Raw genomic sequence first — 7,261 nt, forward strand, 5'->3', positions numbered from 1 at the left:
TAATTGTATTATACCAACATATACATATATAGATACATATATGTATAGGAATATAAACAATCTTCACAAGACACAGGGCCAGTGCTCTCAGTTGGATTGGTGCAGAGTAGAGATGATCAACAATTCCCTAAAGAATTTTCCACACAGAAAATGCCAACACACCTCAGGTGATGAAGAATATTGAGGAACTGTCTCCCATCTATCCACCCCGCTTTCTACTATACCTGGAAAAAGAGCCTGCATCAGAACACAACCTGACTGAGAGGGAGCATGGGGTGGAGATCAGTGTTGATGGTCCAGTCCTCTGGGCTCAGCCTGCATGAGGAATATACATGAGGTTCCAAAGCTCCAGGTCAATCTGGTCTTCCCCAGGAGACGCTGACTGGAGTAATTCTTCACTGGTACTCTTTAATATCTGGACTCTCCATCTTGGATCAAACAAACTCATCCAAGTATCCTCTCCGTAGCAACCTTTGTGAGATCCCATTTTTCACTCAGTTTTAAGCCCCTTTCCTACCCATCTCTGCTCACTCTTTTTGTAAGTTTGAAGGTTTTTGTATCTTGGAAAATTTCCACACACACACACTGCTTCCTATTTCCTTGGGTGGCATCTCTAAGTATTTTGATGTGTTACTAGGTTGATGTTTTCACATTGACCATATATTTCTATTATTAATATCATTTTCTTTTTATTAGGTCTGTGAAAATTAATTAACTCATGGGCTTTTAAGAAAGTCTTCTCTACAAGGTGCCAACAGTATTATAGTATCTTCCTTTGGACTCATACTTGTCTGAGACTTCATTTTACTTTATGTTTTTAGTTTTCACAATTTTTCATCACCCAGGCTGGCTACTGGATGCGTGCCTCAAGCCAGACAGCAAGAAGCTGAGTTCCAAGCCAAACCATCAAATACACACACGCCAAAAGAGTTCCTTTCATAAAAGCAAACAAGTATATATCCTACTCTCATGTTTTTCATGTACTGAGATATGAGGGAGCATAGTTTGTATTTGACTGCTTTTCTTCCTGACTTTGACACATGTTCCTGTGTCTGAAGGAATTAGTAAGTTTTTTGTGTTGAATTCTAGATTTTGAAAATGCCTAAAATTTATTGTCCTGGGGAGCAGTCTTAGGGTGTAATTCTTTTGAGTACCTAATGAATCATTTTACAAAATAAATACAGGTAGGATGAAGCATGTTGGGGTTGGGTTGGGGAAGACAGACAGGGAGACAGAGACAGAAATACATGGGTGCAGGTAGGAAAGATTAGCAAATAAGATCATTGTATTCTCCATACATTGTGTAAAAACTCAAATTTATAACTAGAGCCTAGATATGGGATGGGAAACAGTGTGGGAGAATGATGGAAGAGCTGACCATTCACCAACTGAACACTGATTACCTGACTTCTGGATTGAAACACCTTTGTACAACTTCTAAATGGATGTAAATAGATATTTTTAAATAACATGATGATGTAATAATAATAAAATAATTATATAATTCTACAAAGGAAAGCCTGTTACTAAAACAATAAGAGTCAGGAGTAACTACTGCCTGATCTTTTCTATATTAGTAATTGAATTCAGAGCCTTGAAGTTCCTAAGAGAGTTGTTTACATCTGGATCCCAGTGGCTTTGAAACTAATTAAATCAAAGTTTTGGAATGTTTTTCTAATATAAAATAAGAGGATAAACAAGGATGAATCAACAAATAAGGCACAGCGCAACTAAATATGAGGTGAGAACAACGAAAATGCTTCCACAGATGGGTCAGTGCAAAATATGCAGGAAAAGGAAAGGTTTAAATAACATGCCTCATATATGAGTGAGAAATACATCCTGGAAGTAAGTGGAACAAACGCTAATAATTTCTCAAATATGCAATCAATAACTACCTTAGAAAAATTCATGAAGTGAAGAAAAACTTGGAATGTCTTACTCTAGTATTTAACTAAGTAATGCTCACAGTAAGGATATCTGGGGAGGGATAATTCAGAAACATAGTAGAATGTAGGCACAAATAAAAAAGGACAATTCATAGCAAAAGAAATGACCTACCCAAGTAGGAATTAGCCTTCTGATATCCCAAAATTAGCTGAGGATACAAAAATATATGTTTGTGCTTCACATGCAGAAGACAACATTCAGGAGCTTTTTGAAAATGGGATATGCAAGAGAAGGAAGGATCAAAGGGGCAAGAAATGTGGGGACAGGAAAGAAAGTAGCAGGAAGAGCAAAGAGGAGAATAATTGGGAGACAAGGAATTAAGGAGCAGAGAAGGAAGAAAGGCAGAAGAAAAGGAGAAAAAAGAAAACTCCTGAGTGTATAAAGAGCAGATGAAAAGAGAAAAGAAAAATAGCAAAGGCAGAAAGGAGGAAAGTAGAAGGAAAAAACCCTGAAAAATAACAAATGAAAAAGGGGGAAAAAAGAGGAAGAGAAAGAATGATAAAGAGACTGAGGAAAGGAAGGAGAGGAAAACTTGTGAAAGTGGGGAGGAGAGAAGGGAAACACAAAACCTAAAATGACAAGTCCATTTTAAAGAAGAAAACAAATATGAAGTTAAAAATTAGATTATCTATATAGGTCATCGATCCTATGCAGACACACACACTGGAAATCACACACACACACACACACACACACACACACACACAGAGGGTGTGTGCATGTGTGGATATTGTTTCAAACTCAAATGAAGCTCAGACAACTCAGAGGATCTATGGATAGGGGAAATAATCAAAAGTGTTCAATCCATGGGATCAAGTGGAGCACCTCTGGTTCAAGTTTGGAAACCTAGTAACTCAGGAGATTGGGATATGAAGACAATTATTCCAACAAGCCAAGGCAAGAAAATGCAGGAAACTGTTACCTCCAGTGAATTACCCTCAAAGAGAAAATTTTGTTACTTAAAATGTTATCTTAGTAAAAGTGCATTCTTCATAACATACCTAAGAATAAATACTAATTAGAACTTGTGATTTTAAAAATAGCATAAACGTGCACAAAATTCAGTCAATTAATAAAACAAGGCCAAGAATTTGAGAATAAACAAAAATCAAGGACAGAATATTCTAAAAATGAAAGAATGGAATGAGAACAAGTTCTCAGGAACTATTTAAGAACAGGGGCCATAAAATTCCCTAGAAAATAGAAAAGAGAGAATGAGAGACAAAGATAGAGACAAATATCATTGTGGAATATTGTTTCTCTAGTTAATAAAAATACTGAAAGAAGTAAAGGGGAATGATCATTTTCAAAAAATGTTTCTAACAATGGAAATATTGAGAATGGTGAACAAAGTAGACAAAGCACATGATTTCAGAAAAATGAGATCCTAAAACCTTCCTAGAAAATGTTAAGTTTGGTAATATGTTTTAAGTCTGGTATGTGTGTGGGGGGGATTTATATACATATATTAATATATATACACATATACATATACATAGGTAAGTACAGATATATAGATATATAAGGACAAATGGCCACTACATCAGTTGGATTGGTGCAGAGGAGATCATCTATTCACTAAACAATTATCAAACTCAGGAATTGTCAACACAGTTTGGTGATGATAAACACTGCAAAACTATCTCTATCCACCCAGTCTGCTTTCTATTGTCCAGAAAGGTAACAAGCCTGCATCAGAATGCACCATAGCCACAGGGGGTAGATCAGAATTGATAGTCCACACCTGTGGGCCCCGGCTACAGGAGGCGTAAACACTGGGTTTGTTGCAAAGCTCAAGACCAACCAGCCTTCCCATTAAGACCCTTTTTTCTGAATCCCAGCAAGCAAATAAATTTGTTCCCAAGCAAGCCAACAGGCCCAAACCCCCTCAAAGAACCAAGAGCAAGGAAGATGTTCACTTACTTGTTTACTCTTATTTTATATTAGAAAACCACTCCAAGCCATTTGAAGCCTAAAAATTGTTTATTTTCTCTAGCACTGACAATGTAGTGGATATTGGGTTTAACAGCCACCATCTTGGCAACAGCTCAGGTGCCATTATGCCATGGTATGTGTTCTCTGTTAGTGTGTTTGTGTCCTCCTGGCCACCCTGCGGTCAACATGGCATCCCACTTGCGTTGAATTGCTTAATCAAAATATAGTTTCTCCATTTTATAATCTGAAAATTTTTGTTTGTTAGCAAAATTGTTTACCTAACTGACCTCCTGGTTCTAAACTTTTGGGCAAAAAATGTCATTTACTGCTGAAATTCCAAAAGAGTCCATGGCCAAAAGTCATGAGACTTTTTCCAGACTTCATTCAAGGACTGGCATCTACCACCTAGGGACACTGCTGCTGCTGCTCGCTTTCTCTGGAGGAACCTCATTTATGCCTTTTACCCCTAATGTCAACACCACTTGCCATCAGGAAGTAGCCAGAGAGTATCTTTCTCCTTTTTCATTACTATTAAAAGGCTGCAATGTAAGGAATCCAGATGCCCCCACATGGTTAAGTCTTCACCCAGTTACCTGGGTAACTGCATAGCTGTAGTCAGTTACTTTCCCCTTCCCTGAGGTCATATCCTAATCCACCTGACCATACACCATGACTCTGCCCTAGATAAGGTAGGGCCAGGAGAGGGTCGCCCATTCTCTCTGGTATGCATTATCTCAACCACAGGCCAGCAGTTCCGTAATAAACGTTCTCTCCTGCCTGAATATGGTGTGGCATTCTCCCTTATTAGCTACCTCTTTTTAATAACTCTTACACATAAGATGTGGGAACAACATGGTTGTTCCTAGCAGGTAGTAAGATCTTATTCTGAAAAAGAATATTCTGCAGTTGCCTTGGGTTTTGGAAAAGCAAGGAGTGCTTCAGAATGATGATGATGATAAAGACGGTGATGATGACTATGATGATGATGATGATGATGATGATGATGATGATGTGATTTCCATTTGTGACAGCCTTCAGAGCACAACTGCTAAGAGGCAGGCCATGAAACAGAACAGACTGGAAGAGGTTCCTGAAGAGGATCAATCCCATTGTGAATGAATATGAGAATATATATGATTAAATGCAGGAAGATAACCCCAAATGGCTATTGGGCAAACATGGAAAGCTCAAGTATATTCGCAAATTACTGCAAGCTGTTGAGATCTGACAAAAGTAACAGGAAAAAAGAAAATAAAATACACAGAGAAACAGAGTTGGAGAAATGAGTATTTGATAACAAAGAGGCATTTGTGACACCTGACTATCAAAGCAACTACAAGAGAGAGCTGAAGAGGAAGAAAGAGAAAACAGGGCTGCAGAGCTTGAAGTACATCTGGAAGCAGAAAGTTCTCAGTGGGTTTTATAGGCATCGGTTAAATCAAGAAGTAGGTGAACTGGAAGTACCTCAATGCAGCTCACATGAAGCCCAGTTGGAATGAAAGAAGAGAAAGACAGGGGTTACTTTGAGATATTTAACTTACAGGTCAGAGCACACCATCCCTGCATTCATTCTATATCTCGGTGTCAGAGAGGAGAGAAGCCCGAATGTTTATGCTGATTTTGATGTCACCAACAAGAGCAGCGTCACTTAGAAGGAGCTAAAGGGAACTGCAAAAAGGAAAAGGTCATGGCGGCTTCCAAGGAGTACTCAGGGCATGATAACAGGCATCATCACAGGCATCAGTCCCCGTCATACCCAACTATTCAAAACAGAGGGCATGGTGCAAAACACCACACCCACAGTTCCAAGTCAAGAGCACATGAGAAAAGGAAAGAGAAATTTCAGCCCAGTCAATCCAGAGGCTGTAAGAAACACTGCTGTGTTCAGGACTACCAAAAACAAAGGGATTCTTATAGGCACACAGAGACCAAAAATAAAGAGTCCCACTGGAAGAGACATGAACAAGAAACTGAACTGAGGAGAGGAGATCACTTAGACAGAAAAACAGAGAATGCCAAGGGGAGACATGCTCCGGAGAACCAGAAAGAGATAGACAACCAAGTGATCATGAGCGGTTCAGTGAGAAGGGAGAGATGGAAAAGAATGATAGAGAAAAAGAAGGCCATGTAAAAGGAAGGAAAGACCCAGCTGAGAGCTGAGCATACTGACATGTACACATATAAGGGAAAGTATGAGGTAAATGCCCAAGCTTCAGAAACAAATCAACAAAGAAAGGAAAGCCACCCAAATGCTAGGGCAACACATGAGTTTCTGGACCCGCCAAGATCTAACAAAATGTTAACCATGGGAAAAAAAAAAAGAGGAAGAAAGAAACCTAGAGAAACCCTCTAGTTCTGAGATGACATTAGGAACTAATCACAAACTCACAGAGGAAAGGCCAGAAAAGGAGGTGGAACAAGAAAGAATATGAAAGGCTGTGAGCAAGTTTGCCAAGTGGAACTATGAGAACATTCTAATGGCAGCTAGAGACATATACTTTCTGTCATAAAGCACAGATTAATGCAAAGTCTTACCTTGAGAAAAAGGATGATTAATACCCAACAACAGACACACATGTGTGCTATCACAGAGTACTGCCACACCTGCAACTTGCTTTATAAAAACTACGAAGGAGCATAGTAACAGGAGTTAAAGGTATTTGGGAAGGAACTCATGTTTCTATGTAGGTTTGAATAGAAAGTCAGTCTTTTCATCTTGAAGAGTGATGTATATATCTCCCTATCACTATGATATCCATGGTTGTAAGCAAAAACTGTATGAATGTGCCAAACCTGCAATTACATGGGGACACTGCCTCTGCAAGAGAAAATAAAGAACTTTTCTAATGCTAAACCTATTGGGTATTCTCTTTTCTTTTGAGGGTGGGTTTTTCTTTAACTTTTAATACTTTTGTAATCATTATAGTGATGAGGTAAAGAAGGGTTTCTGTTACATTATGTCAGAAAAGGAGCATGTGTGTTTTTGAACAATGTCACCTCTTCTCTCCCTACCACTATTTCCCTCCCATCCCCACCAACACCTTTCATCATTCCTTTTCCACACAGTACCTAGTGAGTACTTAAGAAATTACTTAAAAAAGAAATGCAAATAAAAAGAACCCGGAGATACCACCTCACTTCAGTTAGAATGGCCCATGCTCTGAACTCAGGCAACAACAAATGCTGGAAGTGATGAAAGGAAAAAGCAACCCTCCTCCACTGTTGGTGGGAGTGCAAATTAGTACAACCACTTTGGAGAACAGCATGGAGGTTCTTCAAAAAGCTCAGCATAGACATACCCTACGACTCACCCATACCACTGCTAGGCATCTATCCTAAACAACAGGTCTCAGGATATCATAAGAACATCTGCACA

The 7,261-nt window shown here is 38.9% G+C and overlaps 1 pseudogene; it reads left to right on the plus strand.

The window, feature by feature from the left end:
- Window positions 1-5,572: 5,572 nt before the first annotated feature.
- On the plus strand, window positions 5,573-6,441 carry LOC125366913 (annotated as a pseudogene).
- The last annotated feature ends 820 nt before the right edge of the window (window positions 6,442-7,261 follow it).

The sequence above is a fragment of the Perognathus longimembris genome, chromosome 18, assembly GCF_023159225.1.
Source record: "Perognathus longimembris pacificus isolate PPM17 chromosome 18, ASM2315922v1, whole genome shotgun sequence".
Lineage (NCBI taxonomy): Eukaryota > Metazoa > Chordata > Mammalia > Rodentia > Heteromyidae > Perognathus > Perognathus longimembris.